At 32.7% G+C, this 23,114-nt stretch overlaps 1 protein-coding gene and 1 non-coding gene across 3 annotated transcripts in view; one reads left to right on the top strand and one right to left on the bottom strand.

The window, feature by feature from the left end:
* Window positions 1–23,114, top strand: part of LOC140448963 (acetylcholine receptor subunit alpha-like) — a 1,000,791-nt gene that overhangs the window by 587,390 nt on the left and 390,287 nt on the right. The gene's annotated exons all lie outside the window — the stretch shown is intronic.
* Window positions 8,315–8,418, bottom strand: LOC140432962 (U6 spliceosomal RNA). Its single transcript, XR_011949865.1, has one exon. It is a non-coding gene; the product is annotated as a U6 spliceosomal RNA (small nuclear RNA).

Raw genomic sequence — 23,114 nt, 5'->3', positions numbered from 1 at the left:
ATCGAATGACAAATAACAGATGAACAAAGCGGATACTGGAATTAAGACCATGAGATGATACCTACCGAAGCAGAGTCGTTTACCAACACGTTGGATATAGGAATTGAATGCAAGAGGCACAAGATCGAAACACACTGAAAATTATAAGGGAGATCTATGTTCAGCAGCGGACAAGCGAATATTGAATGATGATGATGATAAATTCCATGCCCAGAGGCAGTAAAGCAAATGGTAACTTGTTTACTGTGTAGTGTTTAGATGGCCACTGCAATGATTTGGGAGTTCAAATCCAAGAAATCAAGTTGTGTGTCCTGCTAGAACGGTTAAGGTGAATGTTACTTTTGTCCGAGAACCATACTATTCTTAAAAATTGGGATATTCTTACAGTAAACTCAATACTTAGTAAACTTCTCTTGGAAGTTTTTTTGCAACGTTTAGTCTTTGTCCAATTTGAATGCGGTAAGGAAAACTATTAGGAGATTTGAACAGTTGACATGTGGATGTTTAACTGATTTTCAGTTTATACGCAATATATTGAAGGCTTCGTTTTGAAGAATCTAAGATCTGATCGAGGACGAATCCTTGATTATTGTTACTAAAAACTATTTTTAATCGATCGGAAGAGACCTTGCGTTGATACAACATACAGCCAATGTTACGAAATTTCTCAACAATTGCCTACATTACATTTTTACTGGGAACTGTCTTGTTAAACACGTGTCTCGATATTTTAAAGACACTTGTTTCAAACTGGGATCATTAAGTCTGTGTCAGACGGTCAAATATTTGATTAAACTAATTTGAGCAAACTGACGTAATGATCATAATTACAGTTTATTTAAATTTTAAAAATCTACCTGTCACACGATCATTCAAATTTGATCAAACTGATGTATGTCAATAAAATTAATTGTCTTTTTTTTTCTTATTTATTAATTATTTGTGCTTAATTTACGAGTAAAATGTTTCTCATCAACAATGAAAATAAACAGGCCGAAAGAATTTTTTTATAATAATGTGAATGCTTCACACGTTATAAACAACTTCTGTCTCGATATAAATCAATTATGTAGAAGCCTGTTCTTGACTTCAAGCTTTTCTAAACTTTTATTTTTATTTTATAACAAAACCAGTGATTTTGCCCATTGCATACTACTGAGATCCAATCAAAATTTAAAAAAATATAAATAAAAACGGCTCGTGGCACTTGGAGAGTGCCGACAGAAGTGAATACTTCTTACAGCGCGTTATTACTATGTGGGTTAATGAAACTTTACGTCTGCTTATTACTGAAGTGTTAATATTTTTTATCACACATTTAAGTGCTTTAAAATTTAAAAAATCCTAATTTTTTTCTTTTAAAATTTTGTTTAATGGTTTTAGTAATTCTTAAATATTATATACAATTTATTTATTATTTAGTTTTCAGTATTATCTTGTATTTACGTTTAATAACTTCATTTTGATTATCATTACATTTACTTTTATTTTATTTATTTTATTTTATTTTATTTTATTTTATTTTATTTTATTTTATTTAATTTTATTTTATTTTATTTAATTTTATTTAATTTTATTTAATTTTATTTAATTTTATTTAATTTTATTTAATTTTATTTAATTTTATTTAATTTTATTTAATTTCATTTAATTTCATTTAATTTTATTTAATTTTATTTCATTTTATTTCATTTTATTTCATTTTATTTCATTTTATTTCATTTTATTTAATTTTATTTAATTTAATTTACTTTAATTTAATTTTACTTACTTTTATTTAATTTTATTGAATTTTACTTAATTTTATATAATTTTACTTAATTTTATTTAATTTTATTTAATTATGTTTAAAGTTATTTAATTTTATTTTATTTTAATTATTTTTATTCAATTTTATTTAATTTTAATTTTATTTTATTTTAATATTATTTTATTTTGATAAAACGTTGACGTTTGTTAAATTTTGTGAATGAATGACGAAGTAGTAAAATTTCCGAGTATAGATATTTGAATCATCTATTTGTAGAATGAATTAGCAATAAATAAACCGTATCATTTCAAGAACAAAATATGATTCAAATGTCAGATGTTGGTAGTTCAGATTTCTTTCCTAGGTGGCGTAATTACCCTACCGGACAGTGTGACTTCTCGTCCCATCCTTTTATATAGAAAGATGAAAAGACAAATAAACCATACACTGTAAAGGAAAAAAAGAAAAATGAATTTCCTTACCTAATATCTAACTGCTGATTGACTTGTTGATTTGTCTTTATATTTTGCCCAATCAAAATTAAAGTTTGAACAAACTGACCTTGAAAAATAGAAGATACTTTATTTTTAGAGGATTTGATCTAACTCAAGATGTGACGCCATATGCTTTTAATTTTTTGGTATGGACAAACTAGTTTGATCAAATATTTGATCGCCTGACACGGACTTTATGCCGCCCATTTCCGTATTAGCGGAAGTAATGTTCGACTATAAACACTGTCTCCTAAGACACTCTTAATATGACAGTTAGCGACAAATAAACCCAATAAAATAATTAGGACGGAACAAAAAAAGAAAAATGAGATCCAGCTGTCGTTGACTAGGAAACAGCACAATATATAAAGATCAACAATTCAATATTCACAAAAAATAACAGAAAGAATTAAAAACGTATTCGAGAGAACGAGAAAATATTATTTTCCTTTGGAAAGATATTAACAAAGAAGTTTATACTTATTTGGTCGAATGCCAAAAAGGTTTTTAACGTGGTAAGATACGAGAAACTTTTAAAACTACTCTTTTAGAAACTTTTAAAAATACTGGAAATACTAGCAAGAAAGACGGTATATGAAAGAACAACTGATGAATAATAAAAATATTTAGTACATATTATAATAAGTGGTGCATATAATAAAAATAGAAATATAATATAATAAATGTATAATAATATAATAAAACGTATCCAACTGATAATTCAGTATAAAATTGAATGAAACGAAGCACTAAACAACTAGAATAGCATGGCTAGATAATTTAATAGGTTTGTTTATCCATACAACTTAAGAGTTTTTTATGACCATAATGGTAGTATATTCTTTAACCTTCACGGTACGATATAAAGAATATGAAGAAAAATATAAAGACGTAGGGTAATGCAGGAGGAAAGAAGAATGGGGATAAGTAGAAAAAAATCATGAATATAATTTTTAAACATTTTATAAGTTGTTGTCTTTTATTTAAAACTGATATTTCATTTATATTGTTCTGAAGCTATTTTCTTGTGGCATTTTAAATTAATTACTATTTAAATGGGAATAAAAAGTTTCACAAGTTTACAAAAATTGTCAAGAAGATGGGACTGAACGAAAGAGATATTCAAATAATTGCAATTCGTATTGAAATCGAGCTGATTCAGGCCGATATTGAAACTGAACTAATTTATAAAATTATAACAAATGAAATACCAACTACCATTTAAATGGGAATAAGCCACAATTAAAGGTTAAAATACGTTTATTGACGTTATAATTTCCACTTCGGAAATCGTTCTCAAAATGTATTATTATATAATAATGTTTGTATTTTGAGAACGATTTCTGAAGTGGAAATTGAAACGTCAATAAACTTATTTTAACCTTAATTATGGCTTATTCCCATTTAAATGGTAATTGGTATTTCATTTGTTATAATTTTATAAATTAGTTCAGTTTCAATATCGGCCTGAATCAGCTCGATTTCAATACGAATTGCAATTATTTGAATATCTCTTTCGTTCAGTCCCATCTTCTTGACAATTTTTGTAAACTTGTGAAACTTTTTTTTCTGTAGTCCGTGAAGCAAATATAAATATCACAATAATGTCGAACTAAAATTTTAATATTTCTTTTTTTTATTGCGCCATCTTCTATCCAAGATTGGCGATCAAAATGAACAATTGTAGCTTTAGAAACAATTGCACAAAAGATATCTGCGGATGAGCGGTCAAACCATCCCCTCAGCTCCTTTAGTCATGATTTCTGGTATCTTTCTGCTGATATTTTACCCTATATTTTACCTTCTACATTAACCAAGTATTGTATTTTCTCTCTTTGATTGTGTGTAGGAGTTCTTTTTGTTTACTTATGCGCCGTAGTACCCCATTATTGCTAACTTTTTGTCTTCTCCTTGCCGTTTGGCGATCGATGCGTATGCATGCTCACATCGTTTCTTCGGACCACCAAAGGAATTTGTTCGATTCAACTTTTATAATCACTGCATGGACTGCTGCCGTGATCGCTGTCGTCTTTCTAAGGCGAACGGTACCAAATAAAAGCGCGCACACACATCAATCTTTGTATTTGCGATTTTTGTACACTTCTCAAGATGGATCGCTCCGTTTTGAAACATAATTATATATTGTTCATTGTTATTTTATTTTCTACACCTAACAAACCTTCGTAGATTAACAAACGTCATCGAATAAATGTCGTATAGCGCTTCCTTTCATCACGTGCTTATAGGAAACAAAGTCCAACCTTTTGTTACCAACTTGCATGTAATTTCTCTTTATCCTCTTTTGGATATCATCTCTAACGTCCATTAAAAAACTTAGCTTCATAAGTTTAGACTTCTATGTCTTATACAGCTACTTTTTTCTTCTACTTCTTTAAGTGCCCTCTCCGCTACGGAGTTTGACAATCATCATTGCTATTCGTATCTTTGAAGCTGTTGCTCTAAATAATTGGTTAGATGTGCACTGGAACCAGTCTCTTAAATTGTGCAGCCAAGATATACGTCGTCTCCCCACGCTTCGTTTGCCCTGAATCTTTCCTTGGATAATTAACTGGAGCAATCGGTACTGATTCCCTCTCATCACATGACCAAGATATTCCAACTTTCTTCTCTTGATGGTGATCAACAGCTCCCGTTCTTTGTTCATTCTTCGAAGAACTACACTATTTGTTACTGTGTCTGTCCAAGGTATTTTCAAAATTCTTCTGTATATCCACATTTCGAAGGCCTCTAGTTTATCGGTATTGCTCCTGTTTAAAGTCCAAGTCTCTACTCCGTACAGCAGTATCGAGAAGATATAGCATCTAACTAATCTAATTTTCAGGTTTAAGTTAATGTCATGACTTCCCAGAATGTCCTTCATATTAACAAAAGCAGCTCAAGCCTTTCCAATTCTAGTTTTTATTTCTTCTGTGATGTCATTGTTGTTATTAACGCTTGTTCCCACATCCGTTCGATTTTGTTATTGTGAATGTACAGGTTTGCATTCAATCTTCGTTTTTTTTAAATAATCTTGAATTTCGTCTTCTTGACGTTCATTGTTAACCCTTTCTCTTCACTAGCTGTGACTACCTTGTTTAAAATGGCTTGCAGGTCTTCTACTGTCTCAGCCATTAAAACCGTATTATCTGCGTATCTAATATTATTAATTGGTTGGGCGGTAACTTTTATCCCAATCTCTTCTTCCTCCAATGCTTTCTTCATAATTTCTTCCGAATAGAGATTAAATAGCATTGGTGACAGCACACATCCTTGTCTAACTCCTTTTTTAATTTAAATTTCATTTGTTGTGCTATTTTTGATGCGTGCGACTGCTTTCTAATTATAATACAGAGTATATATTATTCTTATATCGCGAGTGTCTAAGTGTTTAGCTTCCAAGATCTCTAAAAGTTGGTCATGCTTGACGTTATCAAACGCCTTATTGTCATCAATGAAACAAGCAAATACATCTTGATTCACATCCAAACATCTCTGTGTCAAGATGTTAAAGGCAAATAATGCTTCGCGAGTTCCATATCCCTCCCGGAATCCAAACTGAGTTTCTCCGATATCTTCTTCCAATTTTCTGTAAATTCTATTGTGAATTATTTTAAGGAATATTTTTAAGGTGTGGCTCATCAGACTGATCGTGTGATGATCACTGCACTGCTTAGAATGTGCCTTCTTGGGAAGAGGGACAAACGTTGATCTTAGCCATTCTTCAGGAATTATACTGTTTTCATAAATCTTGTTAAATAAGTCTACTAACAAGTGGATTCGATCTTCGTCTATCAACTTTAGTATATCCGCTGGTAGCTCGTCTGGTCCTGGAGCTTTGCTATTCTTTGATGACTTCACCGCTTGCATTACTTCTTCTTTGCTTATTTCTGGACTTATCTCCTCTGGAAAATTATCACAAGGAGGCTGCCTTTGATCGTCAAACAGTTCTTCTATGTATGTCTGCCAATGTTTTAGTGTCTCCTCTGTTTTCATTATCCTGTTCTCTTTTATCATGTTCCTTTTTTACGTTTAACCAAATCATGTGTTTTAATTAATTTGTTAATATAAAATCATAGATCATAAATGTTGGTAGATTTTAACGTTTTTTTTAACTGTTTTAACTTAAAAGTCGTCTATTACTTCTTTTCAACAATTTCCGTGCTTATTATTTTCATATTATTCTATTTTCTATATATTTCCTGGTTTCTTTTTAAACGAAAATTTGTATTAATTTTTAAAAATTCGCCCTTTTAGAGTGAAACATTTTACATCAAATATAAAAAAAACTTCAGTACATTTTAACTGGTATTAAAGAATGCATAAATATAAAACTGATTTTAAAATTATGGTAAGTTTACAAACTTACTTTATTAAAAACTAAATAACTGACGAAGTTATTCCAACAATTTCTTTTATGTGTTTTTATCCACCTCTGTCTTTCAAAACAAAACGTTATCTATCCTATAAACAAAATCGGACTCACAGATATCGGACAAAATGCAACTAAATACCAAAGATAGTTTCAAACAATCGTAATTTTCTATCGACATTCAATTCCGAGCTTTTACTTCAAGATAAAAAGAATGAACTGCTTTGTGTACATTTAACGTGACACAAAAAATAAAGAATATAGAACGTTTTACTATATTAGAATGTAGTCTGCCTGAGAAATTATCTTTGAAACTGGTAAATCTGTATTAAAATTTTTTCTATAAACTTTATTTAAAATGTCGATTTTAATTTATTCTATTTATTTACTGCCTTTTCATTTCCTATTGCCTATTTTTTCAATTACATATAAATACACATCAGCAATATTTTGACCTAAAATTTTACGCCCTACATGCGTCTGTAGATCATCTCACAGCCCAGGAAAGGAACTGATATTTTTATCTTAATAAATATATACCTATCAATGTTTTATCTAACTTAGTTTTGTTTAGGTTAGGTTGGGTTAAGTTCCCTTTCTAGGCTATGAGTTGACCTACCGACGCCCGTAGGCACTCATATATTTTATCTTAATAATATACACCCATTAATATAATTTTATCTTAATTCGATTTGTTAATGTTAAGTTGGGTTAGGTCATCTCACAGCCCAAGAAGGGAACTTATATATCTTATCCTAATAATACACAACCCATTAATATAATGTATCTTAATTAGTTCTGTTTAGGTTAGGTTGGGTTAGGTTAGGTTAGGTTGGGTTAGGTTAGGTTAGGTTAGTTTAAGTTCCCTTTCTGGGCTGTAAGATGGACTACCAACGCCTGTAAGGGAGTAAGGTAACACCAATTAATATATTTTATCTTAATTGGTTTTGTTCAGGTTAGGTTAGGATCATAGACACATAATACAAGATAGACTGACTGCTGCAATACAGTAGCGTTTCTCCAGTGCGACAGAGAAAACTGACGCAAAGCAGTACCTGGATCTCTGTGTATTGGGCCCAGTTTATCGACCACGTGACCTTCTTATTAGTCATTTAGGACGATAAACCTGGCAACCTTGCGTCAGTTTTCTGTGTCGCACTGGGGAAACGGGCTGATATTGCAACGATCAGTTAATTTTGTACTATATGTCTATGGTTAGGATAGGTTGAGTTTCCTCCCTCAGCATATATTTTATCTTAATAATATACACCCATTAATATATTTTATCTTAATAATTAGTTTTGTTTAGGTTAGATTGGGTTAAGTTAGGTTGGGATAGCTAACAGTCAAGGTAAAAAACCAATATATTTTATCTTAATATTATACACCCAATAATATTATTAGAGTTAATATTAATCAGACACACCCACTAATATATTTTATATTAATTAGTTTTTTTAGGTTAGATCGGGTCAGGTTTGGGTTAGGATGGTTTAGGTTAGGTTAGAATTGGTTAGGTTAAATACATAAGCTTCAAGATTTATGTAAGGAGGCTGTGCCTGTAGGAGTGTTTTGCTCCCTGGCTTCTCTTCATGCAGCCAAAAAAGATTTTCCTTGCCGTTTGTCTGCTAGATGTCCAATATTTCCCTTACGTCCAATACGTCCCTTATTAGGTCCTTACTGGAATTTATAAGTAAGGCAATATTTTTAGCGCTTTCCACGATTTTCCATATCGATCTTACACAGGAGCCCTGTTAATCTACTACGTATTGTTCCAATTGTATATGTACCACCGAAGCGAGTACAAAAACTTAACGTGTTCCACATTTAAATATGAATCATTAATATATAATAGTACTGAAAATAGTACTTTTTCTTTAAAAATTCTGTTTAATGATTTTAGTCATTTTCAAAATTTTTGCCGCATTTCAATCTCCACCTTTTCGGTCGTTCCATTCATCCTCATTTATAACTCTATCTCTCATTGATTCCTTTTCACCATTCTAATGCTAGTCTTCCTCTTCTTTTTCTATGACATGGTTTAAGGCCTGTTTTGGCCATCGTTCGTCTTCCATTTGCTTTACATACCCGTACCATATAAGTTGTTAGGATTCTATTTTACCTAGGGTATTGTAAATCCTTCCTGTTCTTTTTCTTATTTCTTCATATAGGATGTGATCAAGTCTAGATATCCAATACGCTTTTTAGATAATTCATTTATATAACTTCTTTTTGTTTTATACAACTTTTGAAGTTTTTTATCCTCTTTCATCATAATTTGTTAACAGTGAGATCTGCACGTCAGAATCTTTCTCTTGGTCTTCGGCTTTCTACCTTTCTTTCTACTAGTTTCATGGTCTCCGTTCTTCTAGCTATGTGGCTTGGGTGTTTTTACTCATACCTCTTCAGGTTTAAGAAAGCGGCTAGAAGCAGATGCCCTTACTGCGGTTTGGTCGAGACTGTGTCAGATATACTGTTGAAATGTGTAAGATGGAGTAGAGATAGAATATAATTGGAGAGAAGGAATGTTGTTCATTTCGATTCCTGAGTGATATGATTGCGAGGATGTGTGAGGATGAAGACACGTGGGCAAGAACCCATGCATTCGTTAGACAGACGCTCCAGTCCAAGGAAACTGAAGAAAGACTGTTGTAGACACAAATAAAAAAGTTTGTTGTGTTAAGTCCAGCGGTGAAGCGATATTTAACAAGACGTGAGGCGGATGTGGTACTGAAGATATGCCGCCACCAGGGCGAATCCCGGACTGCACTCGCGGATCACAAGCGTGGTTGAGAGGACTGAGCGTTTTTAGTGGGTAGGTTCTCGCCCCGGCTGAGATGGCGGTTAAGCGTGTCACATGTGGTGGGCTCGACAGCCATTTCAGCGGCGGTAAGGGAATCCCACATATCAGACATAAGACCTGGTATCTTATGAAGATTTTCCACCCACCTCAAAAATATAAAAAAAAACTATGTGGCTGAAGTAAATTAGGTATGCTCGGTTTACTTTTTTTAATAGACTGTCTTTTACATCAAGCTTTTTCAAGAATTTACAAGTTGGTTCTACGTTCTGTCCAGGATAGGCGTAGAATTCTTCTATATACCCACGTTTCGAAGACTTCGATCTTACTTCTATCGGTTTTTTAAGAGTCCATATTTCAGCTGCGTATGTAGCAATGGGAAAAATAAGGGCTTTGAGCAACCTGAGCGTAGTATTCCTTGTTATTGTTCAGTTTTTCCATATTTTTTTATTAATAATTTCAAGATAGTCAATTAAAATTATGCCTTTGCAATCCCAAAATACCGTGTGCATAACCTTTCTGACACATTAGGCCAGTCTTGTCCGCTTTTGCCGGCTTCAGCCGTACATCCAATATGTACTTCGATGTATTGCAGTGGATTCAGATTTAGTCAATGGTTACCAATCAATGCCAAAAGTTCAACGAATTGCGCCTCATAAGGTCCAAAGACAGCTGAGAATTGGCCACGCGATCATGTTTTGGTTCATGATCAGCAAACGTGGTAGCCATCGGCAGGATAATTTTTTCATATGCAAAACTTTGTTTAAACTGTGATTAGTGTGCTCTTTACTAATTCCTGCGGTCTCTGCCAATACACGCACCTGTTCTTTACAAAACCATTTCATGGACTTTCTTTACATTTTACGATTAAACTGCATCGAAGGGCCGTTCAGTACGTGGTTCAACCAATGTATTTATACGGATATTCAAAAATTCTCGATACCAAAATTTAACAGTGTAGTCTGATAATAAGCATTAGTCCCATAATATTTATTAATGTTTTCTTTTTATTTGCTTGGCCACTTTGTTCCTTAAATACTAATGAGAGATCGAAAATTTGTTTTCTCCATATACGCCACTTTTTCAAACACGTCAACATTTATTGATGCACTGTTAAAAATTAGTAATGGCGTTAAAACTTGACATGTATGCCGAAAAAAAGTAGTTTTTTGTTTGAGATCGCATCGCCGTAATCTGCAAAGAAGGTTACTTATCAGACTACGTGATATACTTAACAGAAGAGAAGAAAATGCATAATCCTCTCATACTTCTCTTTTTATTAGTAGGTTCTGTGTTATATATTAAACCAAAGTTTTACGATAAAAACTATTATACCAAATAATCAGTTTGGGTTAAAAAATAAACGTTTTACAAAAGACCAAAATTAGATTTAGGCAATGTTATGACACACAACAAATATAAACTGTAGCAACTAATATTTGAAGGCAACCTTTCTCAGGTCCAAGAGAATTTATGTCAACACTAAGCGGCCAATAAGTTAAAATCACTGTTGCGAGCAGTAGTAGTAGATAAAGTGAATATAATGCAATTATTTGTTGATCAGAGACATATGAAGAACAAAATAAAGAATATTTTGGATATACGAAAAATATTCTCGAATTCCTGGAGCAACACATTTTTAATCATAGATCAAAGTTTATGAACCTTGTATGAGAAATTAATATTTACTATAAATCAAATGTACATTAAGGATATGTCAAGAACGATGATGAAAAATGTGTTGTTCATTAATTGTATTCCTGACCAATACGAGTGAGTTTATTAAAGAGTTTAGTTGTATAAAAAGTATACATAGGATTATAACAATAAAATAATATATTTATTTCTCCAATTTAATAAATTTTAAAATGAAGTCGACTACGAAATATTTCTAAAATTTTAAATCCCATAGAAATCGATATGTAAATCATATTTGCTTTTAAAACGTTTTAATACTACATGTTATATAAAACAGAGTTTGAATTAAAAAAAAATAAATGTAATGTAAATTTGATGATGGCGAAATATTTTTCAACCATATTACCCATACATTCACTGAAAATGTTGACAGTATATTTCCGTTCATAAACAGAGCACGTATTTTGTTCATCCCATTCGTGACTTTTTGGGAATTAAAAACCATTGTCTAATAAATTTTATTTGAACACAATATAATTTTGGAGTATTTCTGTTCACGCCAATTTAAAAAATCATCATCATTCTGGATTTACAAGCCTGCGTGGGTCCTATCCTTCTTAAGAATTTCTCTCCAGTCGTCCCTATCCATCGCTTTTCTTCGCCAAGCACGTACTCCCATACTTCTCATGTCTTCATCGATGTTATCAAGGAACCTTGTTCTGGGTCTTCCTCTTCTTCTCTGACCAATGGGTCTATTAAGGAGAGTTTTTCTAGCTGGATCATTTTGTTGTAGACGTTCTATCTTAATATGTTTGTCGATATAAGGTTAATGGTATATTCTATAAAGTTCGAAGTTGTGTCGTCTTCTATACACTCCATTGTCATTTACTGCTCCACAGATTCACCTCAGTATTTTTCTTTCGAAACATCCTAACATGTTCTCATTATTTTTTGTTAGAGTCCAGGTCTCTGAGATATATGTTAGGACTAGGAGTATTATTGTTTTGATGAGTTTTATTTTTGTATTTCTCGATATAATTGTGGATTTAAGGAGAAGATTGAGCCCAAAATAGCATCTGTTAGCCTTGCAAATTCTGCGGTTTATCTCTGCCATAGTATTATTTTTACTATTAAAGATCGCTCCCAGGTAGGGAAAGGGTGGGCAAGTTGACATAGCCGGCAAGACGACACATTGTACCCACCACGAAAACTAGTCCATTATTCGTTCAGTCCATACGCTCGTTACAATCTACTTCTTTACAGTAATCGTTTGATAGTCTTTGGGTGTGGACGCTCCGTACGTTTAAAAAAATATTCATGTTTTTGTGTCATTGTTGCGTGTAAGTACCATATGTTTCGTTATCTGGTTATGCCATCGTAGCATTTCTTGTCATGATTTATTTTAGAGATAAAAAAGGTATTCCTAAGCTTTACCTTAGGATATTTCAACTGCTCTTATTTTATATTTTAACCGACCTGTGTCATCTTGACCTCTAAAGGACGGATCTATGAAATATTTCTGGGGGTGGGTAAAGAAACTCTGGGCTTAACTTTTACTCAAAACTCCTTTAAAATAAAATTCTCAACTAATATTTTGGATACTTACTATTAATATAGAAGTAAAAACATGAGTTCCTATATATTTTTTTAGTATATTTTTAAGCTCTTACCTATAGTATTTTTATCCAGTTTTTTTTTCTATTCATTTAAATTATGGTGGGACCTGTCTGGGGGAGCTTTTATCCCTATTGCTCCTCCTGTCCCCCCATAGATCCGCCCTTGGCCTTCATGACCTAAAATTTGCAACTGCTGTTTTTATTTACAGATGGTTTCTAATTATAAAAGAAAAACCAATAGAGGGGCATGGAATAAGAAGAACATGGAGCGAGCATTGGAGGCTGTAGCGGAAAAGCGCATGGGTTGGTTAAAGGCTAGCAGGCAATACCAAGTGCCCCAGGCAACACTTCGCCGCCGTGCCCTAAATCGAAATAAAATAGCAGTTGGTACAAGAAAGCATCTTGGCAGACATGAAACAACCTTAAATCGAGAACTAGAAGATGCTCTAGTGGAGCATATGCTAGCACTGCAAGCTAGATTTTTTGGCTTAACTACCGTATATGTCCGCATTTTGGCATATGAATTTGCAGTGAGAATGAAGTTAAAACATCAATTCAATAACACGAAAAACATTGCAGGCAGAGGTTCAGAGGCAGAGGAGGGCTACGCTCTTGGGCTAAAAGGAAAGAAACAAGTAGGTTCATCAACAGCGGGGAAAGGGGAGTACATTCAACTGTAGTAGCGTGCATGAGTTGAGGGGGAACTTATATTCCACCTGCTATAATTTTTTTGTGGAAGAAATTTAATCCAACATTATACGACGGAGCGCCCCTTGGGAGTTTATGTTTGTACAATAAATCAGGTTACATGACCGGGGAACTATTCTCAAAAAACACTTTATTAAACATGTTCGACCGAACACCAAACACAAAGCGCTGCTAATTTTAGACGGGCATGTCAGCCATAAAAATTAAGAAGCATTGGAACTTGCAAAAAACAATTCAGTGGTGCTATTTTGCTTGCCTCTACGTTGCACACATCGTCTTCAACCTCTCGATGTGTGCTTTTCCGGGCCACTAAGTAAGTACTACGATTCAGGAGCAACTCAATGGTTGAAGGAAAATCCAACTCGTGTCATCACTCTTTACCAGGTCGCGTCGCTGATGTCGTCCTAGTTTCACTCAATAAAATTATTTTGGGTTTATAGCAAGTTATGGATTCTTGCACTTGGTCTCTATTTTTTACTATGTTTTGGGCATTGAGATAAATTATAACGGAGTTAAAAGGTGTATTAGGGTTTACAAAGTGTTTTTTTGAAAGTATTTCGAAACGATAGCTGGTTTATTATTTATATATCTAATAGTTTTGGTAGTATCACCGTTATCAATCAAAGTTTGTAGTTTATTTTTAATCACTTTAAAATAGTCCTGTTGGGCCTTCGTTTGATCACCAAATATTCTGATGCTTAGAATAGAAATTAATTGTTTATTCTTAAGAACAAATTTGGCATCTTCTTTTGTATTAAGAATAACTTTGAGCGGCATACTCTTACTTCCCACATATCTTCCCAAACGAAACACTTTTAAATTATTTTTTTAAATTAAATTTTTAAATTATAAGTAGATTAAAAATGGGCATTTAAAAATAACAAAAAACCGTTTGATCCCCGGTATATCAATAACAACAAGTCTTATTAAAACGTTTATAGCACTGTTAAATCTTCAAATGGTGTTGATAATCGCCAAAAAAATAGTTCAAGTTACTGTAGAAACACTCTGTATATTTCACTTTGTTATATAACTTTTATTGATGATAAAACCCACATCTAAGCAAAAAATGATTAAAAACTTAACTTGTTAAGTCCGTTAACATCGGAAAATTATAATAATTATTTTAAATTTCTGTTCGCGTTTCAATCAATCATAAGCAGACTGACAGGTAACTTAATTTAAATCCACTCTTTTTTATTAGTAAACAATCCCTAATTAAGGAAACATTTCCGTTAGGTGCATTGAATTTAAGCAAAGTTTTTCAATAACGCGAGCTTAGTGTAAAAGAAGCATATTTTTGGAAAAAAAAGTTGGAATATATTATGTTTAACGTATCAGGTCCATAAACATTTTTATGCGGTTAATATTTTTAAAGTAGTGTCTTTTCGTAGCTTTATCGTTACATCGACCTAAAACCAGATTAGTTCTGGAAGGAAAGCAAAAAAGAATACTTATTTTTAAATAATTTTCTTATAATACTTATAAAAAGAATAAGAAGAGTACTTATTTCAGTTTTGGTTGCATTAATCGTTTGAATGACAGACAGACTGCACAAAACTAAAGAATTTAAATTGAATTTCTTTTTTTTATTATTATATCCAATGTCTCCAAATTTAGAGCAAATAGTTCTCCAATTATAACATATTATATTGCATTTTAAGTTTTTTGTTATAAAGTGCTTTTATTTATTAATGGCAGAAAAGTAAAAGTATGGTAATAATATTCACCTAAATTTTAACTAGCTCTGACAGTATATTGCGCCACAGGCAAAAGCTATTACTTCAACCACATTAAGTATGGTATTATACGATGATACATAAATATGCCCAAAGCGAATGGTGCTAGTGTTTGGCTTTTGTTTAACACTCAGAGAATCGGGGTGTTAAATTATATGGGTAATAGATTACGATGTGACATAAAATATATATAAAATTACTGGAGTTTTATACAAGGTGGACCGGACATATAACTTTTTTAAAAATATATCTGTATATAAAGCAAATTAATTTTATTTTAATATAATGTTTATGGAAAGTGCAACTGTGAGAACGAAGGCGTATTCTGGGCAAAAGCAGAAAAAAAAATAGTTTGAACATTAAACTCATCTCTGATAATGATGAATTGTTTGCAAATCTAAGTCAAGTTTCAAAGGCCAAAAAACAAAAAATAAAAAAGACATGTAAAAAATACATTATTTTTACATGTTTACATTATAACTGAGAGGATCGGTTTCGGGCTCGGATCTGATTCAACCCATCATCAGGTCCAACATTAAGTTGCTTAACCAATAAAAACAGAAAAAAGAGACTTCTACAATTGCTTGATCATCAGATGGTCAGATACGACCAAAAACATTTTGATAATATTGTAACTTTTGGATATTTTTATAATTTGGTTATTTTATAAATTATCACAATTACACTAAAAGTTTTTAAATACTACGCTAAAACTTACAACTAAAATTTTACAAGTGCTAATAAATCAGAGGATAAGTTTAGCAAAAATGAACAACAGGGTTTTCGTAGTGGAAGATCGTGAACAGATGCAATATTCGTTATAAAGCAAACTACTGAAAAATCACTAGAGTATAATAGACTAGCATTTCTGTGTCTGATTGACCTAAAGAAAGCGTTTGACAGAGTAAGACTCAAAGATATAATCCTTCTGTATAATGGAGAAGCTTTCCTAAATATTATAAAAACTATCAAAAACATCTACCAAAACAATAAAATAGAAGTCAGAATAGGTAGACAACTTACAGAACCTATAGAAATAGGCAGCAGAATAAGACAAGGGGACTCATTGAGCCCCAGCTCTTCAATTTAATCAAGGATGAAATCATCAAAACCGTTAACAAAGGAAGAGGATACAGAATGGGAAACAAAGAAATCTGAATACTCTGTTACGCAGACGACGCAATATTGATACCCCAAGAAGAAAATAGTCTGCAAGACTGGTCCACAGATTTAACATAAGAGAAAAAGAATTTAATATTACAATCTCATCTCAGACAACTAAATCAATAGTAGTCAGCAAAGAACCAACAAGATGCAAAATAGAAATTGTTGGCATCAGTATTGAAGAAGTAATGAAAATAAAATACCTGGAAATATTACACTGTCTAGCTATGGATACCTCGACACAGAAGTGAGAGATCAAGTACAAAAAGCAAATAGACTGGCAGGATTCCTTAATAACACTATATGGCGAAACAGACACATTAACACTGAGCTGAAATCAAGAATTTATAAAGCCATTGTAAGACCAGTAATGACATATGCTTCAGAAATAAGACCCGACACAGCCACAACGCAAAGGCTACTGAAAACGGCAGAGGTGAGAGTACTGAGCAGAATTACAGAAAATATGCTGAGAGATCAGGGAATCGAGATTGAAAGAGAAGTAAAGACATTAGAAGAAAACGTAACGTACAGTGTATAAATGAATGTATGAAATAGAAAAAAATGGAATAGCCAGATAAGCAAAATGGAGGAGACCCGTCACCAATTACCAAGTCACCAAGTATTGGACGACCGTGCAAAAGATGGAGTGATAACTTTCCATAGAGGTATTAATCTGCCAATAAACAAGCAGAATTGCTTTAAAAAAAGAAGAAGAAGAAGAAGAGAAGACACTTAAAGATTTACACTTCATTCATAATATTTTTTAAACTATAGTATGCAGCCAACAACGGGGAATATTCCCTTTGAAGTTGTGTGTCTGTGTGTGCGTGTGTGTGTGGTTGTGATATTGACTGCGAAAACTATGGTGTTATTAGCCTCTGCCTTTATAAGTTATTTCGTATTCTCCAAAAGTCTTCAACGGTTCTCTCTATTTCTTCGCTTGATTTCTCCCCAACTCAATCCAATTATTTTATTTCATATTCTCTTGTTACGGTTGTTCGCCAGCTATAATATGGTCTTCCTCTTATTTTTCTTGTCAGATCACTATTCGGGTGTTTATCTAGCTATGTTGATTTGATATTTCCTTGGTGTACAACGAGTAGGTACAGGGTTGGAGAAAGGTTCTTTTCCGTTTCCTTGGTTAACGCCGCTTTGTGTAGATATTTCAGCCATTTCTCCCGCAGGTTCTGATCTGGTTCTGCACCTCTCATAGAATAATCTAATCAGCTTTAAATACTTCGTCGCCAGTCCAAACTGTCTCAGAGTCTTCTTTATTTGTTCTCTATTTATTTAGTCAAATTCCATAAACGTTACATTTATCCACAAGAAAAATAAATTCCTGTAGCTGGCTGGACTTTCATGAATCACGGAAAAAACTTTTTATTTCAAAAAAATTCTTTATAAAAGGTATATTAGTATAAATTAATATATCTTTTATAAACGAATTTTTTTAAATAAAAATTTTTTGTTACATTTGTCCTTTTGTCATTCTCTTGCTTGTTGAAGCCAATTCTTAGTGTACAGTTGTGATTGATAGTGGATCGTGTTGCACGAAAGCCTGCTTAGTTGCTTTGTAATTTTTTGTTTAGTTTTGGCTTCAACTTATTCAATTCATTGAATATATTTTGGAAGTGACGCTCAGGAGTTTTAATGGTATTTAGTGTACTTGGTATTATTATTACACAAACACTCTATTCGTTTGTTGATTTTTCGTCAGATCATCTTTTTAAATAATTTCTGTAGGATTTCGACTAACTATTTTATATCAGCCTGGATTAAATCTATTCGTAGGTTATCAATTCCAGCAGCTTTGACATTTGTTAGTTATTTTAGCGTATCCTGGATTTTTTTTTTGTATTTTCATTCATCTGTACTTACGCTTAATCATTGTATTTAATTTTCTTCGTTTATCATCATCAACATCATCATCAATTTGTATTTTTCCACTGCTGGAAATAGGTCTCCGTCAGATCTTTCCATATGTCTCTGTCTTGTGCGGCTTGCATCTAGTTACTGCTAACACGTTTCAGGTCGTCAGTTCATCTGGTTGGTGCGCGTCCTCTGCTTCGTCGTACCTCTTGTCTTGGTCTCCACTCGACAATACGCTTTGTCCATCGATTGTCTGATAATCTGGCGACGTATGCCTTTTAGCGATGCGATTTTTTGGATGGCGTCTGTTGTTTTTGTTCTACGACGTACTTCTTTAGGATTCGGTCTCTCAGAGAGACACCCAATATCTGGCGCTCCATAGCTCTCTTAGTCACGCGAATCTTATTCACTACATTTTTTGTAAGTGGTAATGTTTCCCTCCCATAAGTAAGAACAGGTAACACACATTGGTCAAAGATTTTTCTTTTGAGGCATATGGGTAGGTTTGATTTAAGTATATAATTTAATTTATCAAACGCTGCCCAGGCTAATCCTATGCCACGTGGGTGCTCACATGTCTAATTATCTCTGCCCAACCGAATTTCATGTCCTTGGTACTTATACCATGCAGTCTGCACAATATTCCTTCCGTCAACAGCAATATTTAAGATTAGCACCAGGTTGGTCATTATTTGCGCCTTGTTTATATTAATCTTTAGTCCAACCTCCAAGGAAGCGTGATATAATTTTTTAAACATTATTGTTGCATCATCCATCTTCGTCTAAATTTTCCTATCTTCTACATAATATGTTGGCGACCACATTTACCCATCTTATTCTATTCACACCAGCTCGAAATAGATCAGTTGACGTCATCCATACTATCGGCTATGTCATCTGCAAATCTCAAATGACTGAGCTTCTCTCCATTTATGTTTATACCATGCTAGTTCAGATCTGCCTTCTTACAAGTATGTTCTAAAAGCCTTGTAAATTACTTTGAAGAAATGGTGTCTCCTTGCCGTACTCCTCATTATATACAGAATTTATTTGTTTATTGTTCAGACAGTCTTACGCTATCAAGGTTATATCTTGTCTTTAGTTTGAAGATAAGGTATACAATCCTCGGACTTATGCGGATAATTTCAACTATATTTTTTGTACTTTTTATGTATAATGAGTCCTTCTCCACAATTTGAAGTGCCTTTTTCTACTCTAAAGTGAAATACGTGTCCTAATTTAAGAATAATTTCGGCTTTTTCTCTTCATCTTATTTCTCTGAGGCTGATGATGTCCCAGTTTATTTTTTTCAGCTCTTCCTCCAGTTGCCTTATCTTCTGGTCTGATATAAGAGTTCTTACATTATATGAAGTAATATACATTTGGCGTTCTTTGTAGTCGCCTTATTTTTTCTAGGGATTCTTAGCACACTCTGCTCGAAATTAGTTCCAACCGCTACTTTGGTTGGAGGTGTTGGAATTAACTTTTGGGATTTAAGACAATAAACCGCCACGCTTGGCTAGTGCGTGTTGTCAAGTTAGTTTTCTTAGTAGGGGAAGGAAATGGTGGAGATGGAATGCGTTGGGTTTGGACATGGTTTCCCGGGGGATGGGAGGGTGAGGAAATCCATGAGCTCGTGTGGGTAGGTATGCTATTCTTAAAATGGATCTATCCCCTGGCGGGATCGCAGAGAAGTATCCACCCGCTACTCTATCTTCTTCTATATCTGATGTTAATTAGTATTTGGCATATATTTCTTTACAATATCCTTTTCATCTCTTTAAAATATTCCTTGCGATTTAATTATATTTCCTTATTTACTTTTAGTGATTTTCCTGACAAGTTCTGTATGAGTATTGCTTGTTTAGATTTCAGATGATTCTTTCATAACATCACTTCTTTGATTTTTTTCTTTCTTCCTGTCTTTCTTCTATCAATCATAGGGTATTTCGGATTATTTAATTTCTGTTTTTTTTTTATCCTAATTTGTATTTTTTTTTCTCTATATTGTCACTTTCTAGTTTTTTTCTATACTACTAAAGATCTGTAGCTAGCTTTTCCATTGTAGCTGGACCACTAGATCAAATAGGAAATCTAAACAATGTGTCAGCATTATAGACTTCAGTTTTGTTGTCCCAGAGGTATATACAAGTAAATTGAATTATTTATGTCGTTACACGTGAAAATTTCCATAAAAATTCTAATCTAAAACTCATGTTTCTCACACCGTTCTAGTGATTTGATAACAAGTTTTATGATAATGTTAACGTGTTAAACTAAAAGTCGAAACGAGAGTATCTTTTATAACCTCAACCTGCACGTATTAAGTAGGAAACTTTATCGGGTAACCGTACTCCGACATCGAATTGAATCGTTAAATTAACTACAAAACTTTTATTCTTTTTCCCCGTAGAAAACCATTACCGGTAATTAAACAAACGGTTTTATTGAAGAGATCACGTGAACCTCATAAAACTCCCTTCACGCTCGTGCTTCTGTGTTTAACAAAACTAGGGTTACAATTTTAGGAGCTACTGTACTTTTTGTACATCATTGTGAGATAAAATTTATACATGAATTCTTCTTGTTACCGTTTTAAATTATTTAATACGAAAAAATTTTATTAAAAAATAGAGTTGCTATCTAGAACTCATTCAGACAGTCTTATTTTAACCTCTGTGGAGTGCGGATGTGTTAAAAATAATTTTCTTTGCTAAATAATAATTAACATTTATCGAATTCTCATTAAAATCTAATTATCGCTTAATAAGTATTTTAGTTGATTGGAACCAAATTTGATATTTTGATAAAATTATCTAGCTTTATAAAACATAAAATATTTTATTAAGTGCAATAAATAAATTAATTAGTGGGTGATAAGCTGAAAAAATGGACGATGAACCACCCCTGGACAAGGGTGGAACAGTGGATGATGGAGGAGCAAGCGTAGATATGGTTACGTTTAACACCACGACAACCAACAGTCAAGATGGTAAAAATACAAGTGATAAAGATAAGGACACACCTTTAGATAGCAAGCAAAAAAGTAAGGTTTTCAATCTACAAAAACCAAACCTGTATTCAGATTTTGTCTACGTATTTATTGAAAATACCAATAATCAAAATATAGGTAAATTACATCCTATGGCAGTCGGTCATATTTTACATAAAAAATTAAATATTCAAAATATTGTAAGAATTGATAGAGTAGGCAAAAACAGAATTAGGGTTCAATTAAAAACAATTAAAGACGCCAATAAACTAGTGGCTAATGATCAATTGAAAAAAGAAAATTTAATTGCTTATATTCCAAATAATTTATTATCGAGGAAGGGTGTTGTTAAGAATGTTGATACTTCTTTTGATGAGCAATATCTTTTTACAAATTTTCTATCTGCGGTAACTATTACTGAGATTCGGAGAATCAAGCGAAAGATTATTTCTGATGGAGAAACAATATTTGTCCCTCGACAAACAGTCATAGTTACATTCGAGGGTAACATGTTACCCTCAAACATTTTTATTAATTCTGTATCTTGTCCAGTTGAACCTTATATTCACAGTGTTACACAATGTTACCGGTGTCTTAAATATGGTCACGTAGCGAAGCAGTGTCGTAACACAGTGGCTCTTTGCATAAACTGTGGTAAAACAAAAGATGAAACTCATTCATGTCGGGATCCACAGGATAATTGTTGTATTTATTGAAAAACAAATTCACATAAATCTATCTCTAAATCTTGTCCAACATATATAAAACAAAGTGAAATAAAAAAGAAAATGGCTGAGGAGAATTTAACTTTTACGGAAGCAAGAAATTTAAATAAAACATCATATGCTTCAACATTAAAAGTTAATAAATTTCAAGCTTTATCTTATTTATCAGAGGAAGAGTTTCCCCCTTTGCCCACACGAAGGTCTAATATTAAAAATCCTAGACAACCTTTTTCATCGCAGTCAACTAATTCTATTACCTTACAAACTGAGCGAAATCACAACGCTTTAAATCAAATCGAGTCAGTTAACAGAAAGCAAAAAGCCACATCTCCCATTCAAATATCAAATCCCCCTCCAATGTTCCCATTTAATTTTGGACCCGATAAACCTATTAATGTACCACCAAGAGAAAATTTTGAATCTGATATGTCAGATGAATTTATTAAAGGATTTTTCACGGTCTTTCAGAAAGTACTAAGTGAAGTAAAATCTTTTGAAGAACTCTCAGCCATCGATGTAAATTTTATTAAAAATGTTGCGTTTAATTGTAATTAAAGTATACCTGATGATGACGACACATTCTAATCTTAACCAATTAAAAATTTGTCAGTGGAACGCACGTTCCGCTGTATCCAATAAACATAGCTTAGTAAAAATATTATCAGATTATGATGTTGATATTGCTCTTATATCAGAAACATGGTTTAAACCAAAAGTAACTTATACATTTTATGGATATTCTATTGTGCGAAAGGATCGGATAGATGGTATGACGGGTGTCGCTATTCTTATAAAAAGTAATATCAGCTTCAAAGAAGTATTTCTTAATAATGTAGTAGATGGTATGCAAGTCTGTGCAGCAGAAATTTTTGTTTCTAAAAACTTATCTATTAATTGTGTTTCTGTATATTGTCCTCCAAATGTTTCAGTTACTGTACAAAATTTTTCTAATCTTTTTAATGATATAAATGGTACATCAATAATTGGAGGAGATTTTAATGCGCATCATGACCTATGGGGCTCATATAAAATCAATCAATCTGGGAAAAATATGGTAAATGCATTAAATCAAAATAACCTGGTAATTTTAAATGATGGGTCATCTACAAAAATATCTCGGTCGGGTCAAAATTCTTCTGTCAATTTAACACTAGTATCTCCAGATATCGCGGATAAAACTAACTGGACGGTGGTAACAGATACTCTTGGATCAGAACATTTTCTCATTCTTATGAAACTTAGTATAT

Source organism: Diabrotica undecimpunctata, chromosome 1 (genome assembly GCF_040954645.1).
Source record: "Diabrotica undecimpunctata isolate CICGRU chromosome 1, icDiaUnde3, whole genome shotgun sequence".
NCBI lineage: Eukaryota > Metazoa > Arthropoda > Insecta > Coleoptera > Chrysomelidae > Diabrotica > Diabrotica undecimpunctata.
Note: the sequence above shows the minus strand (reverse complement) of the source record. Positions and strands in the feature narration are given on the sequence as shown.